The 27,711-nt window shown below is 40.4% G+C and overlaps 1 protein-coding gene across 5 annotated transcripts in view; it reads left to right on the forward strand.

Moving 5' to 3' along the window:
• The first annotated feature begins 2,936 nt into the window (after positions 1 to 2,936).
• ZNF385B (zinc finger protein 385B) overlaps positions 2,937 to 27,711 on the forward strand; it is a 435,288-nt gene continuing 410,513 nt past the window's right edge. For 2 of the 5 annotated variants that reach the window (XM_033230987.1, XM_033230988.1), the window contains exon 1: positions 3,150 to 4,133. The gene's annotated coding sequence lies outside the window, so the exon portion shown is untranslated. Of the gene's footprint in view, positions 4,134 to 27,711 lie in introns of all 5 variants that reach the window. The other 3 variants (XR_004441677.1, XM_033230981.1, XM_033230982.1) reach the window with 3 other exon arrangements.

Here is a 27,711-nt window from a genome sequence, read left to right on the forward strand (position 1 = left end):
CCAAAGAGGGGGCACGATGTCACAGCAAAGCACTAATTCCACTAGATCTCAAGAAAGTAAATTTATAGGAGGAAAGGGTGAAAACAAACAGCTCAGTCACACTTGGGAAAAATATTTAAATAATTAAATATCAAGATAAATCATAATATGTTAAATGTAAAAAAGGAAGACACATTAGTGAGCAAGGAATTTAAATACATGGCCCTTCTCTGCTAAGAGTATTCAAATAAAAAAGGAAGATGAAAGGGAACCCAATTTCTAGTTAAAAAATAATTATAGGCGAAGAGGACAATTTTTTTCAAAGAATACTAGAGATTCACATAAAAAGAATCCCCCAAGACAGAGAAAAAAAGAATAGCATAGTTTCTCAAGTAGGCTTGAGATGTAAGGAGTTTTATATCCTTTCACCTTCCAAATACATATGCTACAGTTAGATTTTAAATAGATTTAAAAATGAGACAAATATAAAACACAAATTGACAACTTAGGAACAACTTTCAGATTTACAGTTAAAATAAACTATACTTTTCATACATTTTTAGAGATATAGTTCTAGGTCAAATTTGGAACTTCTACCTAAAATCATCTCATTAGCCTTAAAGATCTATCAATTCCATTATTTTTTCAAACATACAAGAAAATGATACTGAAAATTAACTGAACAATAAATCCCCAATTTTTGTTACAATTCATTTTTATTTATCTTGAGTGGACAGACTTCCTTAAGAAAATTACTGTAAGTGTCTTTGAAGAAATACATTTTTTAAAACAAATTGAGCCTGAGTTAGGACTGTTAAGAACAAATGTTACAAAACATCTATCCCATTAATTTCTCACAACATGTGAAAGTTGAAAATACAGAGTTTTCTGACATTTGCAAGATATTCATGCACCCTTGTAAACAAATATAATTTAGTAGCCTATTAAGAAATGGGTTTTCTGCAGTTGAATGCTCTACCACTGAGCTATACCCCTAGACTTCGGGTTTTCTATTCCTATGTTGTCCAGTTTTCTTCCATTGCAGGAGTGGTTTTCAAAATATGGCACCCTGCCTGGAGAACAGAGTCTCACTGATGACTGCAAAGTGATCCAAAATGTCTGTAGGGCCTTGTTTTACAATATGACAACTTTTAAAAAATATTTCCATAGGTTTTTGGGAGACAGGTGGTATTTGGTTTCATGAGTAAGTTCTTTAGTGGTGATTTGTGAGATTTTGGTGCACCCATCACCTGAGTAGTATGTATGAACTCATTCTTATATATGAACTCATTTCCATTTCTCATATAGTAAAACTAAGGGAACTATGAAGTCTCCACATTTGTTGATGTTCCTTGTTATCACCAAGTTCTTGTTTCACTGGAAAGTTTAAATTTGTGAATGCATTTAAAAGGAGTTTGTCTAGCTAACGTCTTCAATATTTAGGAACCAATGCACCACACACACTTCATAAACACAAAAGTAGAGAAAAACCTTAAATTAATCACTTTGTTATGTTCCTCCTTGATATTTGGGCTCTTTCCTTGATCAACTAACCTTCCAGTATTGCTGCTATCCTGACCATTCTCCTAATGCCCTGAACCTAGGGCTATAGTTCTCTGAGTTGGTTTACTCCTTTACTGCCAGGAGTGAGCCAGAATGTTTCCAGGAAAATGGTGCTTGGAGGCTTTGAGGACCAGAGATTCCCCTATGTCAGATAACACTGTAAAGGCATGTTCAATGCCAAATTATACAATAGAAACACATTTGCAATCAGAAAATCTAGACAGAAGCTGTTTTTTCTCTATGTATTTAAATATTGTGTTTTTAAATTTAATGTTGTTTCCATATTGAAGTGCATTTACAAAGGAGGCACTGCAATTGTTTTGTGCTTGGGGCTCCAGAGGCCTTAATCTTGCCTTGGCTAAGGACACAAAGGGCAGGATTCTTAGTCAGTTATGTCACAGGTGAAAAATTGGGAGTTGTCTGCATGGATTTTATGCTTCTTTCAGCTGTTCGGAAATGCAACCCTCAAATTATTCTCTGCCGTAAGTCGTAGCTATAGGTGATTAAAAATAGACAGGGAGGAGGAAAGGATATAGTTGCAGTTTGCAGGACATAAAAATTGCACATGCTGCTAAATTGTGCAAGCCACGGAGAACACTTCTCACAGGTGTTCCACTCTGCAGAGGTTACTCATTTGCCTCCAAGTGCAATCCAAGGTGTTGACTGGAGACTTTAAGGGGCCCTCACCCCATTCTCTGCATCTTAGATTCCTGGAGATACCAATACTTACCTGAGCTCAGAGGCAACCTCGACAACCACGCTGTCCCAACTCTGAAGTGCATGGCACTGGCAGCTGGGTGTTTTTCTCATGGAAGATTTTTGCCTCTGGAATTTCCTGCTTGTCCCAGTCTGCCAGAGCTCCATCTTACTGACCTTCAGGGACTCGTGAAAGACTTGTTTTCAACATAACCTTTATTGATGAGACGAGACCTTAAGATCATAATTTTGGGAAAGATAATTTAAGCAATTATCATAGCTCATGTTCTTTTGGGTTAAAATGATTGAATTGTGGTGCTGTCCTTCTATAGCAACTTCAAATAAGTTACAGTTTTAAGAATAAACACACCAATAAGCGTCTGTCCTTAGTATTGAGACTGCTGACCTGGATGTGAACATATTTGGATTCTAAAAATAGAAAAACTGTAAGTCAGATTTATGCCCTTTCTCACGCTGGTGCCTCAGATGTGCTGGTGCTTGCAATAACCCTACATTTCAAGGTGGGTTATAAACACAGCCTGCTCATTTAGAAAGCTCTAGGATGGTGTGATTGTTTGTTACGTCTCAAGCCCACCCTGGGAGAACAACACTGGCTTTGGCTGGACGTTAAGATATTTATTCTAGACGATTATGCCAATACATTAACAGCTGCAGGATTAATTATTTACGTAGTGAGTGTCAATCATCTGAGACAAGAACCAAAGAAAAATATTTTAAGATCATCTGGTTAAAAAAAAAAAAAAACTCTGCTATATAACACAGCTCTCTTGTCATTTATGACTCTTGAACTTCTCCCCAAAGAAGTAATCTCAGATTTAAAATTATTTTCCCTTTCTTAAGTGTTCTAAGTGCTTTCCCTTTCAGAACCAAGCACTTTGGCCATGTTTGCACTAATTTTCAGAAGATGCCCTCTACATCAGGGTAACCGATGACAGGTTTTAGTTTTGAAAACTTAAACACGGAAAAGAAATCCAGAGGAAAATGAGCCCCCCGCCCACAACACTTTCAGATCCGCGGGGAGGCTGCGATGCCTTCTGCGCTCCGGGCCTTCCCGGCTCCGCCAAATATGCCGAGGCTGCTAGCTGTGTTCTGCGAGCCCAGGGGTGGTCAAAGAGAAAAAAACAAATAGTTGCTCTGACGATCTCCAAGAAGAGAGTTTCACTCTGGGTTGACTAATTTTGGACGCATCCGCCCCATCGCGGGGCTTGGCATCTCGGCTTTGGGACCTCGGCCATTGCCAAGGGATCTCTTCGGGGACGCGAGCCCCGGGGCTGAGGACCGCGGGGGACCCCTGGTTGGGACCGAGCCTCCTCTGGTTCGCTGTACGTGCACGCCTGGAAAGGCGGGATTTAAGGCAGCGATGCTGCGGGAGGCTCTGCAGTGTCAACGAGCCCCCGAACGGTCCCGCCTCATTCACTCTCTTGTGTGTGCCTCGCAAGTCTCTGCTTGGTAAACCGTCACAGCTTCGGCGCGCGAGAGTGGCGTTGGCACGTCCAAACCCCGGGGTCCTCGGCCAGGCCGGGGGGCGGGCGCGCGGCGGGGCCGGGCCGGGCGCGCCCAGCGGGCTCCGGGCACACGCCCCTCACCTGGGCGAGGTCCGGCGCGCAGGCGCTCAGCGCGTGGGCCGCGGCCGGGCGCTTAAGCCCCGCGCGGGCAAGAGTTGGACAGTTCAGGGGCCGTGCCGGGCCGAGCTGTCGCCGGCGCCACCTCCACGGCCGTCACCGCCACCGCCTGGGCTGCAGCAGATCGCGAGAGAACGTCTGCGCGAAGCCCCGGTGCAGCCCTGGCGGGACCGCAGCAACCACCGGAGCGTGAGCAACAGCTTCCCGGCTGGAGGAGCCCCTGCCCCACGCGCCCGCTCCCCGCGCGCCGAGGTAAGCTGCGGGCGCCCAGCCCCGCCCGGCGCTCCCGGAATGGGCGCCCTCTGCTTGCCTGGCCCCCGCCCGCCTACGCTTAGCTAGCCTGCACCTGGACGCGCCGCCCGAGGGAATGGCCGGGAGCCCCCCTCCCGGTAGAGTTTGCACTTGTGGTCCCACTTGTAGAGGAGGGCGCCCAGGCGCCTCTGGCTTCCGCGACCTAATCCTAACTCCTGCGAGTCCCTGGAGTTAGGATTAGGTCGTGGAAGCCACAGGAGCAGACTCCTCAGTTCCCCAGGGTAGGCTCCAATTTCCAAGGACGGATGGAGAGGAGAGAGGACGAGGAGAGTGCCCCGCTGTGGTTAGCCGCAGCGCCTCGTCACCTGGGCTGGAAGTTTGGGGTTTGTCGTTCTCTCAGTGACCGGCAAATGGGTAGTTAGGGGACCGAGGTGTGGGAGGAGGGTAGTGGTCGAAGCTTGGGGTCGTGGGAGAGTTCAGAAGGTCCCCAAAGTTTGCACTTGTTGGAAGCCCTGAGGGGCGGCCTCGGACACTAAGCACTGGTGAAGGTGTCAGGGAAGGGTGGGAGGACACTGTGGGATTGCGGAAGGGACGAGGAGAAGGGGAGGGGGAGGACCATCTGTTTCGCCACTGTTATGTGCGGGGGCCCGTGGGGAGAAGGGAGAGCTGGCAGGACGATGCTTCCCTAGACTCTGGAGGACAAACAGTTTTTATGGTGAACCTGGATAGGGAGTGCTGTTCTTCAGGGGAAATAAATTGCCAAGAAGTATCCCCCCTCTCCCTACACCCATGAATACAAAATAAACGCAGTTTTGGAATGCTCTCAGAAGTTCTTGGGTCGGGAAACGTCTTCTTTCATTTTCATACAGAGATGAGGTTTGCATTTCCTTTTGGTTTTGCTTTGCTGAGGAATATCACACCAAGGGGAATGCAAACTTTGTCAAGATGTAGTAGCAAAAGATGTGCCTATAGAAGGAACAAAACATTTGTGTTACAGGGCCCAGCATAAAGCGTGGAAACTGGCAGCTTCCACACAATTCATGAAATGGTAGGAAATGCATTTATCTAATTAAAAAGAAGGCTTTTCATAAAGTCAATAAGCTACATCTTAGATAAGTTAAAGGCTTTGGCTTGAAAGAACTCGCTTAAATGTTCCAGGGCCAAATTTCACCGGTTTTCAGAGTCCTTTAATCTTATTTTGATGCCATATGTGCATTGAGTATGTGATGCCCCTTCCCTGTAACAGATAAATGCCTTTAGAATGCAAAATACAGCATTGCAAGTTCTGTTGCTTGAGGTTTTTAAGATGGAAAAAAATGCTTACTTGATCAAAGTGTTAGTTGTTTTTCAGATTCTATATTCCCATAAATTAAATATTTGTGGATTTATAATTTACACTCTTACCTATTTCCAAAAGTGATTTGAGGAAGCTTGGGATAAAAACCACAAATCAAATAGCTGTTCTTGTAGATCTCCTTGACCTCTCTTGGATGCATTAGTAGCAAAATGCTTTGGGGAAGTTGAATTCTCCTAACAAAGGAAAAATTACTGTCCATGTTGGAATCATCCTGGTGATATTAATGTTTTGCAGCATCATTATGTGCTTTGTTTGCAGTATATTATTTTACATTACATAAGTAATGATCTCTTTATAGAAGTTTAATAACCACTAAGTATTATCTATATTGAAAAAAAGTTGATATTTTACAGCATTTTAACAATATACAGATTCACAGAACAAAAAGAAAAAACAATGAATTTAATGTATTTTTCTTCAACTGAGGTACAAAGAAAACCAAATGGAGGTGTCTCCTCTACAGTCAAATCAGAGAGGAAACTGTCATTAGTACTTGTCACCCAAATATGGCCAATTAGTGAGACCTGTTAGCAGCTGGAGGAAAACTCTAAAAAGTGTAACTATTCAATGAGGCTCGATCAAAGCACATCAGGTGCCCTCAGCATTCTTTTTCTCAGGCAAGTGACCTAATTCAGAGAAAAAAAAAAAAAATCAAAACAATTCTGAAAGGTGAAATGCCTATATAGACTGATGCTATGTGGAGTTGGGCAGCATGAAAAAGACAAGAATCTTAAGTCCTTGAACTGGCCACCCCGCCTCCGCTGCCCTTAGACTTTTTTTTTTTCCCACCTGAATTTGAAGATATCATTGCTTGATTTTTAACAGCAACAATTTATATTTAAAAAATTGAGCAATTAACTAACTTCTTACAGGAGTGAGTCTTTGTTCACATAAATAAAGAGCAAAATTTGCTCTGCTGTTCCCATAATATCCTATATGTCTTCAAAGATCTAAAGAACAGGGAGTGTGTGTCTGTCCTAGTTTCCCACCGCTCTTTATGTGCCTCTGGTTTTTATTATAACCCCTCCATGCCATTTCATTATCTCTGTTTTTCCCCCCCCCCCCCCCACCCAATTCCTGTCTGTCCCCACTGTGTCTCAGTATGGTCTTTTTACCTTTTCTTTTTCTTTCTTTCTGTTTTTAAAAAAAACTTGGGGGATTTCTCTTGATCTCTATGGCATAGGTTATAGGTTATCTCCTTTTTGCTGTTTTGTATGTTACTTTTTATTCAGTTGTTTCTTTTTATTAGTGCTAGATTATTTCTTCCTGAAGTGACATCCTAGCTCTACTCTCCCTCCAAAATTTTATATTTACATTTTGAACCACCTGAGAGATAGCTTTATATTGCTCTCAGGTGCCTCAATTCTACCAGGTCTAAGTTCTAATTAACATCTTTCTCCTAAGTGAACAAGGGTGACTTTGTGTCAATTTTAATATTTCTCCTAGTCATTGATGACCCTCCCAATATCTTTGCTTTCCACATAAAATTCACCAAGTCCCACAGACTTCATCTCCACGATGCTTTATGATGCCTGCTTCTTCATCTTTCTATTCCCACGGTGGCTATTTTTTTGTCTTCTTATCTCTTTCTAAAGCCTATTACAGTGGCTTCCTGACTCATTTCCCCTCTCCATTCTCTCCCAATTCATTTCACTCGGTTTTGCAGAATAAGCTTCCCAGAAGAGAACCGAGCTTAATCACTGGCTAGTAAACTTTTCCTTAGTGTCCTACCAAGTGACATATAAACCCCTCCTCAAACAGTGAAGACCCTCTGCAGTCCAGCCTCAAAGTAGCACTGCATTTTTTTACTTTGATCTCATTGGTTGGTTGATCCAGTCATTAATTTATTAATTCAGTGAATATTTGAGTGCCTACTACATGACCAGCACAGCGCTAGGTGATAATTTTAAAAGCACCGTATGTATTGGCTCCATGATGCATTTCAAATATTATTTTTCAATGTTGGAATCTACTATTAAAATATAATCTTAAATGGTTGGAATGGGGTTCTAACAATCCCACTAGCTCCCCCTCCCTACCCTTGATGGTCTTGAGGCGTCATCAGAGAGTCCCAAGTCTCCTTGATACAATTTGAGACTTCTCTAGGCTGAAGGCAGTGTTTCCTTAACACAGCAGGTCTCTGAGCTCTGTGTCGTTGCTTATGTTGTTCCTTCTGCTAGGAAGGGCCCTCTCACTTCCCTACAATCATTTCCACTTGTCAGAGAGTCAGTGCAATTGCTACATGCCTCCTGATCTCCCTCTGCACTCCAGCTTTTGCTCCAGCAAACTCGGTTATATTTTGCTTGACCTCTTCCCTGTGGACTATGAGTCAGAGTCTTCCTGATATATGTGTGCTTTCTGCATTCTCACCTAAGAGCACTGCACCAACGTTGCCTAACATGGGACCTTCATTTCCTGAAATACACAGCTCAGAGCCTGTCGTATCATAGGACATCAACAAATAATTTAACTAGTTGGATTGAATTTTACCCAGTTCTGTAGTCCCAATTTGTGTAATAACTGTTTTTTATTAACACCTCGACATGGTTTTTATAGTAGAACCAGTGCTTCTTAAACTTTAATGTGCGTATAAATCATTAAGAAAATCCTATTAAAATGCAGATTGTGGTTGAACAAGTCTAGGATGAAGCCCAGGATTATGCCTTTCTCACACGCTCCCAGGTAATTTTGAAATAGGTGATCCTTGAACTACGCTTTCAAAAGCAAGGCAGTAGATGATGCTTAACAGATTTGGGGTTTTCTAGCAGCCCCTGCCTCTCTGCCTGGAGATTTTCTACAGTTTGTTTTTGCTTCAATATTATTTTCTATTTTGAAAGTACTGTGGGCTTGGATATGCTTTCCGAAGCTGAATGGAAGTTTTGTTTATTCCCTTGTATTTGTACCTCGTTTTACTGATACATGATTGCAGTTGCTAGTTCTCCTTACTACATTTTTCTCTGGCCAGTTGCGTTGCTTTGTTAAATATTCCTTCTCGTTTCCCTATTATTTGCAGATTGCAGATTGTGGCTGTTTGCCTTTCCCATTCTGCTTTGACTTTTTTTTCTCTCTCTTTTTTGTCTCTGCTCTCTCTATTTCTTAAAATTCTCTTCAGGTGCCTTGGCTGACTCTATGCCCCACCTGTTTTCCTACTGCTTCCAAAATTTTTCAGCAAAAGGAGTGCTGAAATAGGGCGCAGGAGACTCAAGCTCTCCTTATTGCTAGGGTAAGATGTTGGCCACGGCTGTTTCTTTTCTGGGCTCCTGTATCACTTATAGATGAAGGGCGTGGGTTACCTCCTGGGTCTACTTAAGCACTAAAATGCCATGTGGGATCTGCACGTGGGGCAGAAGGAGGAGCAGGTTGAGGGGAGGAAACAAAAATCATCTGATGATGCCAGTGCTGATGTATGCCCCCGTCTGGTGTTCCTGGTTCAGGTTCCTGTTCTAGATAAACAACTTGAACTTTAGTTGTTATTCTAGCACTAATTGAAGAAATATTCCTATTTCTTAAGAAAAGGAATATTCTTTGGTATCCTCTAATCCAGTTGTTCTCTCTCCTGGATTCACACTGTAATCACTTCAGGAGCTTTAGAAAAACAGTGATGCTCTTAGCCATCTCTAGGGGATTGTTTAATCTGTCAGTATTTTAAAAATCTCCCCCTTTCCAGTCTGGATGGAGAGCTACCTGGTCTGTAAAGGCAGTGTAGTGTGGTATTTAGGAACACAGCATTTTTCTAGATCAAACCATGGCTTAGCCACTCACCACCAGATTTGAGAGCTTAGGGGCAGGGGTTACTTAACTTCTGTGGCCCTCAATTTCTTCATCTGTGAAATGGGCTGACTTGGTTATAGGATAATGTCTCTCGAGCCATCAGTAGAGTACTGTGCACACTGTGGTTGTTCAAGAAATGGTAGTAGCTGTTTATCACCATAATCATGCTATTCAAACTTACTGCATTGGTTACGGGTCATCTTGTCTTAGCCAAGTTAACACTTTTCTTGCCCTCCTGGTCAGTTTCAAGATATTCAGTACCAGGTAATCAGTCTGAAAAGAAATGTATAAGCATATTTTTTAGAAGTCAGTGAAAAAATACAGAAGAAAGCATATATACTAATACAAAACAATCACCCTTTTGCTTTTGATCTATTTGGTGCCACATCAACTCTATGATCTCATAAATAGCAGAGATGGATTAAAATACATATAAACTGGTACAAAAGATGACCAGGCTTTCATACCTACTTTATGAAAAATGACTTAGTCTTTTAATAAAGACAGTTCTATCATCAACAAATAAAAAAAGATTGAAATTCATGGACCTAAGAGAGCATTTTATTTTGGAAATAAATATGAATGTACAAAGCATTTACATTTCTGAGTTTATAATGGGAAATGGAATTTAAAAATAAGAAAAGCACAGAGAGAGCGCGATATCCTGTGCTATGCAGGCTAAAGCTAATCAACTTTTTCTTTTCTTTTTGGCTGAGATTCTGAAATAGCTATTATGTTATTATGTTATCATTATATCAGCAAAATGAAGATTAGATAAATGGACATAAACAATATTAACTGGGGCCCATATTCCACTTTTTTTTCTGTACACATCTGAAAATAAATAAAAGAGGTGCTCTGTGATTCCAGTGGGCCTGGCAGAGTTACTCAATCATGATTATCAGAGATTGTTATGCTTATATCCTTTGCATGTGAAAGAACTGTAGATGAGTACGGTTTTTCATTGTTTTCTCTTGGAATAAAAAGTTTCTTTTCTGTATTATTTACTTTAGGATCAAGGAGAATATTTGCAGTTAAATCTTCACCAACAGCCTAATGTTTATTTTCCATACTGTGATGTGATGTGTACTTTTTTATAACACAATTAAGAAGACATGATGAAATTTTAAAAAGTACTTTGAGCTACACTAAGAAAAGGCCCATTGTAAGAGATAATGAGTACCAGTGTTAAAATTGTGTAAAATTCTACAGAGAGCTGTGATTTTTGATGTGTATTAGTTAAAGAGGTCCATCTGACTAATAGTGTAGTAAATAAAGTTTTCATCACCTGGAGGCCTGGACTCTTGGTTGGCTTACACTGATTTCGAGCCAGGGCTCAGCTTCAAATTCCTCTTAGGCTTAACGGATTCCTATTCCTGTGAAATAGGTTGGTGCAAAAGTAGTTACAGTTTTTGCCTTTTTTTTTATGGCAACCTAATAATAGGTAAGGATATGGTAATGACTACCATTCATTCAAAGACCATCATTAGATCAGTGTCATTGTATGTTTAGAGTTAAAAGAGATCTTTATACAAAATCCTCACTGATAAATTAGAAAAATGAGACCCAGAGAATTTAGAATATTTAAAATTTGAGTCTAGGGAAATTAAACATTACTAGTAAGAATAGAAAACTTCCGGCATTGACACTAGCACTTAAGCTTCACAGAGAAATTGTGTGGACCCTGTGATTTCCTTAGATTTGATACTTTGGGTGTGAAAAAACTTTTTCTCACAGACTGAGGTAGAAGGTAAAACTTACACGGTATGAAAAATCTAATGCTTAGAATAAGAGCACAAAAATGCCATTGTTTGTATACAAATACACATACTGGTATATAAACACAGCCATTTCAATTTTATATATATGAAATTTTCTTTAAATAAATTAGCCATTGCGCATGTTCTTAGACATCTGGAAATGCTGATGATTAAACACATCTTAGTCTCTGCATGTGATGCACTATTGAAGATGGGAAGTAGCAGAGCTTAAATGTTGAGTTTGTTTCTGGAGTCATACTTTGTGGATGCAAATTTCCGTTCTATTTATTAGTTGTGTGAGACTTTGACTACGTTACTTAACCTCTCTGTGCTTTAGTTTACCAAGTCTGAGAGATAATGAAAGAATCTTCCATGGGATTGTCATCAGATAAAATTAGATAATGCACATAACATACTTCACAAAGTTCTTGGCACCTACCATACTCATATAGGGAGCCATAATTGTACATTATACAGTTTAATTATTAATATTAAACACCCATAGGTACACTGATTTCTTTGCCAAGATAACTTCTGCAACTCTGACTTTTAAACCTTCAGTTTGAAACTTACTAGGTAGTTTTCAATTGTGTATTTTCTGTTTTCTCATCTGCCTTTCCTTGTCTACTTTAAAAGAACAATGAAATGAAAGAGCATAAAAATGTGGAATTCTAAGCACTACGAGGACTTCTGAAAATTTATGGGTTCTTGGACTTTTGGAAGACCAAGTAACTTAACACATAGCTTCTTGTGAATATGCTTTCTGAACTTAGTACACATGTGTAAACCTGGAATGTTTGGAAATGACCCAAGTGAGGGAGTGATCCAGGTAGAGAAGCCAGCTTATGTAAACAGAGTCTGTATAACTAGGGCAGACTCACTTAAGGACAGTCTTTTTTTCAGGCACTAGAATTGTATTAATAGTTGGATAGTCACCTCTCCTGGGTTCATAGGCATTTGTTTTCACATTCAAATTTGATTTTGTAAATTGGAATATATAAAGAAAAAGAATTTGTAAGAGAAAGATATCATTGGCAAACTGTGGGGAGGATTACCAAAGAGCTTAAGTCCATATATACCTCATTACTGCATGTGTGGTTCTTAAGGGTCAATCTAACTTTCACAGGAATAAAATCTTAACGACTCAGAATGAAGAAGGCAAGATTTAGTCTCGTTCCTCTTTTGCATAGTCATCTTTTCTCCCATGCTTGTCGTCATCAAGCTGGTTCTAAAACCATCTCTAGTGTAGTCATTATTGGACTTTAGCATGTGAAAGAAGACCTGGGAACTGGCTAAAGATACAGATTCATGGAATTAACCCTTGAAAGCTCTGACTCACTAGGTCTGAGGTAGGACCCAGTAATCTAAGTATCCCAGGTGATTGACAGACCACACTTGGAGAACACTCCCACCTTAAGTTGCTCTGAGAAATCACCCACGTGGAGCCCGTCATGTGTGAATTCTGGAGAACCAGTCTGTGCTCTCTCATTGGGTATTCACTGGCCTTTACCTACAGGTTTTAGTCCATGATGGGCTTCCATGCCAGCATGAACCACTGGACGCCTGCTGCAGTATCTATGTGAGCTCACTCATGGTATATGGATTCCAGGGCCCAAACGTAACCCTACAAAATCTCAAAGAGGTGGTAGGGGGTGAGGTGCTGGAGCCAGCAATTTTTGGCTACCAAGATGATAATTTTGACTACATGGAGATTCACCTTTGCCTCCATGACTCACAAGTCTTTTTGTAATCACATTGATGGCAGTGACCAGATGGATAGTATTGAGACCACTATGGCTATTGAATGTGAGCAGTATCTCTCCCCTTGCAAGTCTGCAGGCTGCTTTTTCCTTCTCTGCATCCTAGGAAAAGCCATTTATTCTGTCCTTGTGGTTTTATGGTGAGAAATAGGCTCCTTTCTCTATGGCCCCTCCCTGCCTTCCCTTCTCCATAGCTGCCAAGTGGAGATTGAGATGACTGTGCCAAACGTACAGATGTGATGGTGCACATTCACACTGCTGTTGCCCTGGCAGAGACCTCCTCTTTCAGCCCTTGCAAATCCTTGAAGTCTTTCTTGCCTCACTGCGCATAGCTTTCATAAGCAAGGTTTAAATTTGTCGAGAATTTCACAGGTTTTCAGATCTGTTGTCTTTCTTTTATATTACACTAGGAAATGAACAGTGTAATGTACTAATAACTGGCATGGGTCAAAGGTAGTCTGATCTTTAGGAAAATTTGATTCTTGAAATCACGTTTCTGAATTATTAATTATAGCAAGAAAAAATGTTTACTGTGTATGGGTAACAATTCTTCTGAGTCTTCAGTGTGTACTTCTGTAGATCCATTTATAGTTGCAAACTATAGAATTTTTTCATGTTGCTATATGTAATGAACAAAAATGACATTAAAAATTTTGAAGCATCTTGTCATGGATAGCTCTTACTCTGATCATTGATTATTTTAAAATCCAGCAATAGTGTCCTGTCCTCTGAAGTAATGCTTTATCTATAAAACCTCAGAGAGTGATTGAGAGGAAGGTGGCATAAAGTGACAGCTTAGCATTTTTTTGTTGTAGGGTCATGTTATGATTGAACCCTACATTCAGCCTGATTCAGCCCTCATAGATGTCAACTTTCTTTTCCTTTTATTTTTTAAGAGACAGGGTCTTGCTCTGTTACCCAGACTGGAGTGCAGTGGTGCAGTCATATTTCACTGTGGCCTCCAACTCCTGGACTCAAGTGACCCTTCCACCTCAGCCTACAAAGTAGCTAGGACTACAGGTGCGCACCACTATGGCCAGCTAATTTGAAAAATACTGTCCAGGTGATGTCTTTCTGTGTTGCACAGGCTGGCCTTGAACTCCTGGCCTCAAGCATTCCTCCTGCCTTGTCCTTCCAAAGCATTGGGATTACAGGCATGAGCCACTGTGTCTGGCCTCAACTTCTTTCTTTAGCTGTAAGGAAGGGCTCAATGGTAACTGAAGATATTGGTGAAAGGGGTGATTGAGAAAATGGTTGACCTACTCAGAAAATGATAAAACCGACCAAATTAAATGTGAGAAGGAACTTTGCTTATAGGAGATGTCAGACTTTCCAGATCATCTTAAGAGGCAAATTACTGGTCACATGGCAAGGTTGTCTTCTAACATTAAGGAAAAAATGCAAAATGCAACATCTGAACTGTTGCATAAAGCTAATTATGGTGGTAATTTGAGGAGCCCTCCACGGGATGGATTTTTAAGAGTCTGCAGGGCCTGCATGTAATTGGAAAGGTCATACCACACTAAGGATCTCTCGGTCTAGCCCACTTTTTCTTCTCTCGCAAGCCTTATTATAACCACAAGAAAGTGTGCACTAGGATCATGATTTCAGCACTTGTTGAAGCCACTCTAAGCAGCCTCACATGATGAAAGACACAAAACAGAATCTGTGTGAGTCTCCCGCACCTCCCTGGCTGCTGTTTCTTAACCCCCTTTAGCTAGAGGACAGACAAAGCATGTGCCTCCCCATCTGGTTCTGAATAAGAGAAGGCTTTGAACAGACTAGTTGCCTGCAAACACTTGAAGGGATGACATGTGGACAAAGAAGTAGATTCATTTTCTGAAGTTCCAGCAGGCACAACCAGATTCACTGGATGGGATCATAGGGAGGCAGATTTCAACTCAGTATAAGAAAGAATTTTCATATGATTCACTGTCCAGTAATGGTATGACTGCCTTGAAGTTTCATGCTCCCTCTAGCTGAAAATATGTGATGGATGAGAGGATCAGCCACTAGACATAACAGAAGGAATTCTTGCATTGAGTGGAAGCTCAGTTGAGCTCATTGCTACAATCTGTCCCCTTCTTGGCATTATTGATAAAATAATTTGAGGAGTGACTACAGGGAAGAGGGATATGTAAAAAGAAAGGAAGTGAGAGAGGTGTTCCTGAACTCCTTGAAAGATGACAGAATAATTACTTCACCTTTCCCCCCAGCTTTTTATTATTTTTCCAACTTTTGAGCACACTGCACTTATTGAACACCTACTATATGCCAAAGCACTATCTCATTTAACAGCAAAAGGCACAGATCCCAGTGTGTTCCCTCTTAGCCAGAATTCTGCAATTGTTTGCTACCCTTCACACAAGGGTCAAGTTCTGTGTTCATCTTCAGTGACTTCTCACAGGTTGTGCTCCTTAACCATCACAGCTGAGCTCAACTCCTTGATAATCTTTTCATGTTTCTGTTTCACTTTTTCTGTGTTTCTTATGGTGCTTGCAATATTCGATTGTAATGATATATTTATGTTGATTTTTCTCACTGGACTGTAAGCTACTTGAGGGCAGACCCCTTGACTTATTTATCAGGTTAATGACTATATAAGTGTCTAGCAGATAGTAAATGCGAATGTTTATTGACTCAATATTTGATTGCTCCTCTCATCACACCACTCCCTCAAAAGAAATACCCATGATGACTTTTATCCTCAACATTTGAAACTAAAAGGAAAAATACCAGAATATTCTTTCTCTTCTGGACCCTACCTTCCCAATACTAATCACATCCTCATTGCTTACCCCACCCATTCTATTTCAGAGATGGAGGGAAAGAATTATGCCAAAAAATCTCCAAAATTAGAGAAGAGAAAACCAGCTGTTATGCAACTCCTTCATCTCCCCAAATAGATATGTTGTCATTGGCATCACTAGTGGAAGGATGAGGAGGAAATCCTTCTCCTGCTTTTAACTAGCTGTGTAACCTGTAACTAGTCCTGTGACCACCTCATTTTTTCATTCATGATGATTTTAAGACTCATTCGGTCTTAAATTCTGTAATTCATAATCTCATTTCCCTTCAAAGGTTTTCTGAAGTCCTCTTGTCCTTTTCCTCTGCATGGTATTCTCCCGAATAACCACAAAGCCAAAATGATGCTGACAAGGGAAGCAGTGTTGGGCTTAGAAGCTTGTTTGGGAGATGGCATTGGGATAAGACTATATTCTTTATGATCTGACACCTCCAGATTGAGTCCCTGCTGTATGGCCTTAGGCAAATTATAAACATATTTAAACCGAAGATTCCTCTACTGTAAAATGGGCACAATGTTATGTATCTCATAGGACTGCAAGGACTCAATGAGATAGTGTATATTAAGTGTTTTCCTGTGCCAGAAACCTGATAAACCCTTAGAAATGGTAGCCGCTATTATTTGGAAATAGTCCCCTCTCTTTTTCTCTTCCTCTTTTCTACAACACCTGAAAGATACCAACACCCAAGTCCTGAAGAAGTTTCCTTGGCATGGGTTTTGTTGTACTCTTGAACATCATTTCTTCTTGTTGTAGACTTAGTAGAGGACAGTCAAGGTTCCTTCCTGCTGAGGCATTCTGCTCAATATGTACAATGGCCAAAGGAGCAGCCCATTTCATAGTGGTTGAGATTATATTTATTTTAACATTTGCATAAAAGACACAAATGTTCCTGAGGAGACTCTGGAAGTGGATATGGGGTCATATATCTTAATACCACATAATGTATCTCACTCAGATCAAAATTCCTTTATTTGAAAGGCTTTGACTGAGCAATGGTGACATAGCACCTCCTGAGCCTGACAATAAATAGACACCTTATAAAAATTTATGAAGTTCAGGTTGTAAAGAACAAACTGCACATACCGAGTAGTAGCATTCTTATTAAAATAATTTCATCTTTAAGTGCATTGTCTCTGCAGTGCCTATAATAGAAGCTTGTGCTACGGCTAGATACCTCAACAGCCTGTAAACTTTTATATGGGCTTTTGGAAAGGGATGATCGGTTTACAAGATATGATTTTCTCATCTCACCAAATTAGATTATTAGAGATAGTGTCTCTGGATGTAAAATTTCAGTCCTGAGTAAACCTGTACCTCTGAGACACTATGCAGCCTGCTAGCAGAGTGGAAATGGAGCATAATAAATTTGCCCTGAGCCCATTTCTCTCCACACAGCGCCGTAATTCATTCTTTGCTTGGTACCCATGACTGCTTTTTTACAGCGAATCAGTCTACATCCAGTCTGACTCCTTTCATGTGCAGCACCTCCTCCTTGCTCCAGACCTCGCCTCTTGGCATGCTAGACTCCCCTCAGTCTTCTTTCTAGAGCTGTGTGCCACCGTGGACCCTCTGTCCAAGCAGTTACTCTAGTTATAGACTTGTTTGTTGAAGTAGACTTTTAAAAAGATACTCTGTTTCAAGTGGATTAAAACAAATAACAGCATCTGTGGACCACATCGGTAGGTGCAATGAATATTTCACTTATTTTCTGAGTCTCTTCTGAGGGGTCAGAGAAGGGGTAACCTGCTACTAATACCACATGTTTCTTTACTCCAGTCCCTTCCAGAGCATCCATCCATGCTGCCCTGTGGCCCCCATGGCTTCTCTCCCTCTCCTCTGGTTCAACGTTGCTTTGGTCCAATGGCATTGCCACTATCTGCTACTACAAAATCAAAAGTGACTGCAAGGAACTTAGGAAAAGAGAAGGGTTTAGGGAAGCTTTCTCCCCAGTGGAGTGGAGACAGCCATACAAAACTGGGAATTAAATACATAGTTTCTGGTCCTGTTTCCACTCTTAATTATTGTGGTGAGATTTTTAGTGGACCTCACTTTTGACATGTGTGAAACAAGTAGGAATAGGTACATTTTAAGAGAAAATGTTATTATGAACTATATAGACATGGAAAATTGACCTCCGTCTTTTCTTTTAATGCAATAATTAGGTGTCTTGAGAATAAGCTGGTAGAATCTGGGGCTTTGGAAGAGGAGTTACCAAAATAATTGTGCTACCCTGCAGGGTATAGTGTGGGCACCACTCAGAAATAACTTTGTGTAAATAAAAAAAACTTTCTAAGTTATCAGCTATAGCCTGGTCATAGGGCAGGCACCTAGCACAGCAGTTTGATGAAGAATCCAAGAATGGAATGTGTAGCAGACGAGAAGCAGTGGCACCAAATTTGTCAGTTTTAGGGGAAGAGGATATTTGTGTTCTTCAGCGATTGTAAACACTGTTAACCAAGTAGCTTGTTAAACTTTTAAAGAATGCTTCCACTGCATTTATTTATTCACATTCTCTTTAACTCCTTGAATTTGGTAAGAGCCTTTATTTCTTGCCTACTTTTATAGAGGAGGAAACTGAAGCACTGGCACATGCTATAATGTGCTCAAATGACACAGCTGTGTGGTGGCAGAGCAGGAGTCATGTCTCACTGAGGAGGATGGTCTCCTAGCTGCTCTAGGTGAGTCCGTGGACCAGCAGCACCCAGGATCACTTGGAAGCATGTTAGAAATGCAGAATCTTAGTCCCTGCCTGAAACCTACACAATCAGGATCTCTACTTTAAACCTTCAGGGGTTTTGTTTGCACATTAAATTCTAAGAAATACAGTAATCTAGTGGATACTATTGTCTCCAGTAAAGATTCTTCTCTGTTTCATGTTTTGGGCACAGGTGTGGCCCTCTGGGTTCACTGAGAGGCCAGCCTGTACAGGGGAAGCATGCCTGAGGTACCCCAGGACAGCTTCCTGGACTTGGTATGTGAAATAAAACAAAAAGAGTTGTCTTTATTTTCCACGTAGGTAAATGGGCTATTTAGAACCACACAAATAGATAAGCAGGATATGCAATGCTTGTCTCATTCAAAGGCCTTGTAAGTTAGCTCCTGGGCAACCCCCTTTCTAACATCACCACCTTGTGTCGGCAAATTTCCATTTGAAAATATGCAAATGTAACAGAACAAGCCAGCAACATATCTGATTAAACATCTGAGTGATTAGAACAATTTAAATTAAGTCTTGTACCTGTGTGTCTAAAATAACTTTAGATGCTGAGACTGTTGAAACACATTCTATTAGTTCGTGGTTCCAAATTCTGAAAATAGCCATTACAGATGTTTTATAAGACTATGGGTCTGAAATGTAAACGTAAAAAAACTGAACAGCATCAATTTGGGACCTAAAAATGCTGTAATTACTATTTTGACAGTCAGCAAAAGTCATCAGCTTCTCTAAGGGGATGACTTTCCATAGCCAACCAGAAGTATGTATTCAGTCATTACCATGTGCAAGTATGCCAGTGAAGAGAATGTAGTCTAAGAGAGAATCTCTAAAACATCCCCTTTTATCTTTCAAAAGAACAAGTTGGCTTTGAAAAAATCTTGCTAGCCACATGACATGACAACTCTTAATAGTGTCCAGATAATTAACTGGGATGCACAATAGTGACCCATTTTGTTCTAAGATCTCCAGGACCACCTTAAACATACTTTGAATTCTAGGGCATCTAATATACCAAGTTGTAAATATGGGATAATGGGCGATTTAGTTCTTGCATTCCTTAGGAGGTCTCTAGGATCTCCAAAATAGTGAAACTCTTGCCAGTTTCCTATTGTGACCATCTGAAAGGGTCATGGGTACACATGTTGCTTTGCACATACAAGCTCAGAATATGGAACAAGGGCTGCAAATCTTTACAAATGAGTTTTGAAAAATATGATGTATGCGATCCATATATTTCTTTTGCATGTGAGGCAGGTGTGACATACTCTTTGGATGATGACTTTATCCTTGATCCTTGTCCCCGTCAATTTTGGTGGCACTTGCTCTCAGATTTAGAAGTAGAATGACTTTTTTTTTTTTTTTTTTTTTTTTTTTTTTGAGATGGAGTCTCGCTCTGTCGCCCAGGCTGGAGTGCAGTGGCCGGATCTCAGCTCACTGCAAGCTCCGCCTCCCCGGTTTACGCCATTCTCCTGCCTCAACCCCCCGAGTAGCTGGGACTACAGGCGCCCGCCACCTTGCCCGGCTAGTTTTTTGTATTTTTTAGTAGAGATGGGGTTTCACCGTGTTAGCCAGGATGGTCTTGATCTCCTGACCTCGTGATCCGCCCATCTCGGCCTCCCAAAGTGCTGGGATTACAGGCTTGAGCCACCGCGCCCGGCCGATTTTTGTATTTTTTAGTAGAGATGGGGTTTCACTGTGTTAGCCAGGATGGTTGTGATCACCTGACCTCGTGATCCGCCCGTCTTGGCCTCCCAAAGTGCTGGGATTACAGGCTTGAGCCACCACGCCGGCCAGAATGACATTTTTGTACTGACTGAGTACCCTGGGTCGAACTGCCTACACTAACCACAGCCCACCTACTGTTGAAATTTTTCATCTTTTTAGACTGGCATTATATTATGTCACATTGTATATCACTGGTTCTTTAATTTTTTTCTTACCTGTCTTATATCCCTCACCCTTCTTCAATTTATTGTATTGTACCCAATCAGCTCATATAAGACAGCTCACAAAAGAATTGAACTGGGAAAAGGCTGAATATTTCAGTAAACCTGTGGCAATAATTTGCTGTCAGAATATATATTTATATGGAGAAAATATTCTATGATGGACATCAGTTTATTCTTCTAATCATCTTAAAACATTTCTACCTGTAGGGCTATTAATTTCTGGATTGAGATAATCAATTGTATTGGAGCATCAGTCTTGTATGGTGTTTGGGTAGTGATCATTATGCTCCTGACATTCGGAAAAATAGAATATCCCAGGTATATGGATACTGTACATGTTACCAAGACAAGGTTACAAAGAAAGACAATGGGATAAATAAGTCCTGAACATGGTTCTTTAAGTTTAATAGTTTATAGATGTTGTCACTCATGAGAGAGTTATGATTTTGCCCAATGCTCTTTATATTTGGAGGACCCTTTGTTATTGGATTTTCAAGTTCTGGGAGTGATAGAGCTTGATATAAGTAGTGTTATCTTTTTTAAGATCACAATTAAACATCCTGCACATTTTCACTTGCCTGGAGAGTCATATTGATTATTTACTCTCTCTCCCAACCTTTTTGCAGTATCGATGAATCAAATGGTTTGATTTTTTTTATTTAGATAATTCTTTTGGCAGAACAATTATGATGTTTTCACCTTAGTTTCCTTTTCTTTTCTTCCTTGCTTCTTTCTTTAATTTTAAATCTTGCTGAAATAGAAATAACACCAGTGATAGCAACCAGAGAGTGGGTGCTTGACTGTGTGTGGTAGTGTTGTAAGCCCAGGACACGTATTATATTGTATAATAACAAGGTGGACATTATCATAGTCCCCATTTTGAAACTGATGCTTAGGAAGTTGAGAAATCTTTTTAAGTCATAAGGCTATAGTGACTGACAGGATATGACTGTGAACCAAGGCCTCACTGACTCTAGAACCCACCTTTATTGTGAAAACCATACTACAAGAGCAGAAAGGAAATTTAAAAACCATTTAGTTCCAACTATGTTTTTTACAGATGAAGAAATAGGTCAAGAGAAGCTAAATTCTTTACCCAAAGGTCATACAACAAGCAAATTGGGGAGGCAGTTTCAATTGATGTCCATTTTCAAGGAGGTTATGCTGGCATTTTCTGTTCTATCTAGTAGACCAACTTGGATCACGTATCATCTCTGGACCAATCTGCTATAACAAGGAGTATGGACTCATTGTACGGAGTTGTTCAAAATGAATTGCTCCCTTCTTTCTGGGGGTTAAGGGGAAGGAATTCTTGTGACTGGGCAGAGACTGCAAAAGCTGTTCACTGAATGGGGTTGCTATCTCCCAGGGCTGGAAGCCCAGTTCTAGGCAGACTCCTGCAAGGGGAATTTTCCATGTTATTAGAATTCCTTTTTCCCCTCAAAGTAGATAAAATTCAGGGTGTAACCAGCCTGATTTGATTGTTCTTTACTCAGTCCATTCTCCAGGCCCTGCCTCTATGTTGAAGGTAGATTGAGTTTTACAGATGGAAAATCAGCAGCAGTCCTGAGACCAGCTGCCAAATGGGACAGAAAAGGAGGTGATCTGATGGGTTGTAGCATTAAACTGAAAGGGCATATATACCAATGCACAAATGAAGGCAATGAATGGTGACCCTCCTGAGGAAATAGCAGCGTTTTCCGTCACTGATTTAACAGCATTGAAGGTTTGGAAAAGAGAGAGGCAGCTACTGTGTGAGGTACTGCTTTTGGTATATACCTATGTCACAAGTATATGGATAATACATAACTCAGTTAATATTTACCTTGCATAGTAATGCTTCGATATAGATGTGTGTCTTGATTGGATTTAAAAATATTATATTTTTCTGTTTACAAAATGAATCTAAACTTATTCAAAGAAGGTACGAAGAAAGAAGTTTCGATTCACTGAGCTATATATGCAGGTGGAAGGTGATTGGTTGTGATTTTTACTTTAGATGCACACTTCTTTTCCCTTTCCAAATAGTTAGCTAGTTCCCCTGTGCTCCCTTTGCTTCAGGGGAGAGTTGTGTTGCAGAGAGGAAGGAGAAATTGTCCATACTGGAAGAGAAATGGCTTTGGTGTGCTAGAGGCCCCTTGAGGGGATTCTAACCTGGTAGGTAGGAGCAGCAGAGACCTTTGGGAAGGTAAACAGGGAGATATGAAAGAATGGAAGAGAGAGATTGATTTTCTAAGGTTAGTGGATACAATGGTCTGCATCTTTGGAGCACCCTCGATGCTGTGGCAGAACTTTCGGGTGGGGGGTGGTGACACCTAGGGAAGCTGTATATCCCTAGCTTTGGCAAAGGATCCTACAGCACCTGAGGCAGGCTCCCTTGATGCCAAAGTCTGGAGAGCCTTTAGTCCATCAGTTTCCTTTTAAAAATGTAAATCCAAGCATGTTTCCCAGTAAAAGATAACTTTGATGGCTTTTTACTTGCAGGAAATAGAGAAGAATATTTTAAGCAGATGAAATGCCATGTGCAAAACTATGAGGCTAACAGCACATGGACTCTACCAGTGACTCTTCATCTGGATCACAGGAGCTGTGCTGAACAGCTGGAGGGAGGGGTAAGGGCTGCTCATGGTGGCCTCGACTGCCATCTGGTGGGGTCTCTGTGGGCCAGTGACGTTTCGTAGGAACATATGTAATTTTCCAAATAAAATCTTACAAGGAAACTCAATCTATGAAAGAATTAATCATGGAGAAGCACATCGGAGTTTCATGCCATGCCCTCCCCATACAACCCTGAGTTCTTGAGGCATCTCTGTGGGACCATAGCTGTGGATAATGGAAAACTCATATCCGATCAGATTTAAGATTTTATAAGATGACCACAGTGGTGGTATGAAGATACATTAAGGGACAAAGACAGGGAATTTTAGACTGCATGTAAAGAGACCAGTGAATGAGGAGAAATTTCTGAACACAAACTGGTTATGTAAAAATAACTTTATTTTTCTGTAAGTTTCAGTTTCATAGAATAGTGTGAACCTATTTGATTTGATGGCAGAAGTTTAGTTATATTAATAATTCAGGGTCACATTCTCCTTCTCTGACTTGGAACTAATCCCAGGGATGTTTATATACATAGTAAAAACCACTGCTTACTCAAAATTTAATTAAAGAGCAAGTACTTCACAAAATTTAACTCATTTAATTATCATTGTAACCCTATGTGGTATGTACTGTCATTATCTCCATCTCACAGATATGAAGAAACTGAGGCCCAGAAAGTTGAGTGATTCCTGGGATTTAAAGGTAGGCAGCCTGGCTTCCAGAATGCTCTGGTATCTGTGTTCTTAACTAATTTAGCTGCAATGTGGAGGTATTTCTGGGGAGTGTATCATTTTGTTCTTGAGAGTGATCAGTCCTCTCTGGCATCCATCGCCATTGGAGTTTTTTGCTTTTAATCTCATCTGGTTCTAGGACATCATCCATGTATGTTGCTCTGGATCTTCCCAAATGATTCTTTCTACTACTCATGCCCTGCGCTCGGATAGGAAGAAATTCTCCCTAGGACTTAACCTAAACCAGTGACTCTCAATAGAGATTTTGCCCCCAGGAGATGTTTGGTAACGTCTAGAAACATTTTTAATAGTTACAACTGGGAATGGAGAGTATGCTACAAGCATTTGGAGGGCAGAGGCCAGGGATGCTGCTAAACATCCTACAACCCACATGAGGATCCCACAGCAAAAAATTCTCCAGATCAAAATATCAGTAGTGCTGAGGCTGAGAATCCCTAACACAGACATGAATTACATTTCAACAGTTTTATTTGCAAAGTCTTGCTTTCTTCCCAGCACTCTATCTTGCTGGGTAGGCACAAGTTCCCTTTGTTCTTAGATCCCACCAAACCATCCTGGGGTTTCAAAATGATTTCTTTTCCTCCATCAGGGCTCAGTTCAGGGCTAGTGAGTGGGTTGGGACCTGGGCCCTCTTAATCTCTTGTATCAAAACTCTCCACTTAATCTCAGCCATTTTCCCCCTTTCTTCCTTTTATCTAGTCTGAATATAGACAGCTTTGCTCTTACTCGTCTTAGTCTTTCAAATCTATGGCCCATGAATTATTGTTCCCTTAACTTTTGAAATCCAAACTGTAAGAATTGATTACCTTATTCTCTGTCTTATGCGATGTGATCCCTTTCCTGGGGGCAATACATGCAGAAAGTCAGCAGACTGAAAGAAGTTTTGCAGAAATGCAGGGAAAAACCTTTATTTGTCCATGTCAGCATTTTCCAATCTATATTCTGAGGACCGCTGGAGATGTTAATAGGCTTTCTATGAAAAGAAGGAACTTCTCTCTAGGAATTCCCGAGTCATGTAAGCATTCTTTAAAGCTCAGAAAAGCAAATTATTTAAATTTGTTTATCCCAGGGCTTCACAAAGTGTTTGACCAGACAACTTTCCTTTTTTCATGGAATCCCTAAGAACGTTTTGTGCATAGTTGAGAAACATTAGTCTATGTGATAAATGTGGCCTTTATCAACACATTGGCATAGAGAAGAGTACAGGTTCTCAAGATATTAAAAGTTAAACTCACTAGTACTTGATGAATGGTTGGTTATGGGAGGTAAGGAAGCAAGGTAAATCAATGGAAAGATAAATAGAGAAACTTCAAAATTGAAGGAAAAAATTTTGTATCATTCCTTATATATCACAAAGTATTAGGCTCCTGGAATTTTTAAAAGTGAAAACCACCAAATGATGGTACTGAATTTATCTCTCTCCTGGATTATGGTAATGGCTTTCTAAATGGTCTCCTAGCTTTCATTCACTTCCTCTTCTAATTTCAACTCCACAAGGTCAGCAAAAAAATCTTTCTAAACAAAGACATAATCATGACGTTGCTCTTATCACAGAACTTTGATGGTTCAATTTTGCACAGACAATCCAAGCTCCTTTGCATAGTACTCAGAGGTCCTTGTCAATGACTTCTTGAATATGGATACATACAACTTAGTGTGGCAAGAAATGAGCGGCTCTTACTCAGCAAGACCTCACTGTGTACTGCCAGTACTTATGTGCCTCTAAGGGACCTTGGGGGACAAGGCAGACTGTGCCGGGGGATCACGCATCTGTTCCTGCTCTGTGTGAATGCCTTGATTCCATATGCTTTATGAATATATCTGTAATGTGACCTAATCATAGAATGAAGATGTGTGTGGTCCATCTCTGCCTGTGCGGTTGTCTTCCATTTGCCCTTCTAGATCGACCCTCACCCTTGTCTACTCTGTGCTCTGGGAAGCTGACCTCTTTGTATTCCCCTGCCCACTGTCTTAAGATGGGTTTAGCTAATGAGAAATGTTGGTGGGGGATGGGAGGGAGGGAAGAGATTGAGATCAGGGTGTTTATTCACCAGATCCCTCCCTGGAAGGGCACCGCATCACAGCTATGTCCTGAGATGACCTCTGTTTCTCTCAAGGTGGCCTCTCCCACTATATTTTCTCTTCTCCAGATTTAAGTAACTACCATCTTCTCTTCTCCCCTTGAGCGTAGTGGTGGTAACACACTCCTTCTTTAGCCCTTGGTTCCTGCAGTATCCTTGTGGCTCCTCTACACTCTGACTATATGCTTGTAAATAGTTCTTTAAAAATAAACCCTCTTCAAACTGCCCCAACTTGAATGTTGTATTTCCTTCCCATTGGGACCCTCACTTATATAGGTGACCATCTGAAACACTGAGATTTTTGAGTGTCTGTGAATGGTAAAGATTTAAATGATGAAGAACTAAACAGATACATTATGAAATGTCCATTTTAATGTTTTACCTCATATTTCAAATATCATAAAATTATGGCATGGAATATTAAGTTTAAAAATAACTTTGAATAAGGATAGTACGTATTTTTTGGCCCAGAAAGGTCATTTCTTTTGTGATCCATTGACTAATAAAAATTAATGGAAGAGAGCTCTGAGTTGGTGTAAGTGGTGGGGAAGACTCCAACTGCTCACAGTTCTCTCTGGTAAGGTCCTCAAGATTAGGTGTGTTGGGAGGTTAATTGGAGTACAAAGACCCAGGTATCATCGAATGGCTCACTGGCTACAGCTTTTGTAGCTGGTTTTTAATGAATGCCAAATGTGCTTTCAAGGATAGGTGAGAGGCTGTCAGCTGACCACAGCTACAGCTAAGCAGTTCTCTTCTGGATCCCGGTGTGAATCTTCTTGAGAAGAATTCTCCAGAAAGAATTCAGGTTGAAGGCCAGTTCTAGATATTTTTCCTCCTTCAGACTGTTTATAGGATTCTTTGTTTTTCTGAGTTAAGACAGAATATATAGTGCCAGGGCTAAAAGGACCACACTTTTGCAAGGAGCAGCAAAATGCCCCCCCCACAACACCATTTTTATTTTTTATTTTTTTTTGGTTTGCAATAATAACTGACATTTAGCTCTTAGTTTAATTATTATTGGTTCATATTTTCAGCAAAACTTGTATTTTGAAGGTAGTTTTATATAAATTAATTTCACCTTTTATGATTCTAGTCATGAAGAAAACTACAAATTGCTGATTGTTTTTCAGAGAAGAGTGAATAGTGCTTAAATATGACAGACTAGAGATATCATGAAGCTTCCAGTATTCTTGTTAGCTATTTTTTGCTTATAGATCTAGCCTTATAGATATTTATATATCTATCTATATATAGCTTTACATTCCCGAGAAGCATGTGCCTTCCTTTCCCGAGGAATCTTGTTTTGGAAATGGCAACATAGCAAGCATTTCCTTTGGAGCTGCAGAGGGGAAGGAGCTGTATGTATTGTAACAACGATACTGGGATGATGTGGAGCAAAGGATAGTAACCACACTTTCCATGTGATTAGAAGTTAGGCACTCCATGTGCATGAAGATTGTGGTGTGAGGGGTAACAAGACAAATCTATTGTATAAGCAGCATTTGCTGTGCAGGCTTTCTTGTTTTGTACAAACTGAAGTACTAGCATTGTAATCAGTGGTTCATGCTTGGGACGTGTGATTAGGGAAGATCCAAGTAATCTTTTGAATATGTTGTTCTCAGACTGTGGTTTCTTTTAGTCTCCCATAGTTATTTGATCATGGAGAGAAATGTTTGTCATTTTATTTGAGAAAAAGGATTTAAAAACAAGCACAGCATTGGAACCTGGATCTGTATAACACAAGAATTCTTATTTTATTCACCTCTGTATTCCAGAGTGAAAGACTTTTTTTCTACACTGAACCCTGAGTAGGAAATATCGGAGATTTATGTTTTTAAAGAATTAATAAATAAATTGTAGGTATATTGTGCACTTAAAATTTTAGTTTCTTTTAGCTGTGATTCTGAAGTAGTGTTAAAGTGAATAAAAGATAAAATTTCAATTATAATGCAACAACTCTGAAAATACACCTTTGTTTTTTTGGTCATTAAATTATAGTGATGATAGAACGTTATTACCTTTCT

Source organism: Trachypithecus francoisi, unplaced genomic scaffold, assembly GCF_009764315.1.
Source record: "Trachypithecus francoisi isolate TF-2019V2 unplaced genomic scaffold, Tfra_2.0 Lachesis_group13, whole genome shotgun sequence".
Classification (NCBI taxonomy): Eukaryota; Metazoa; Chordata; class Mammalia; order Primates; family Cercopithecidae; genus Trachypithecus; species Trachypithecus francoisi.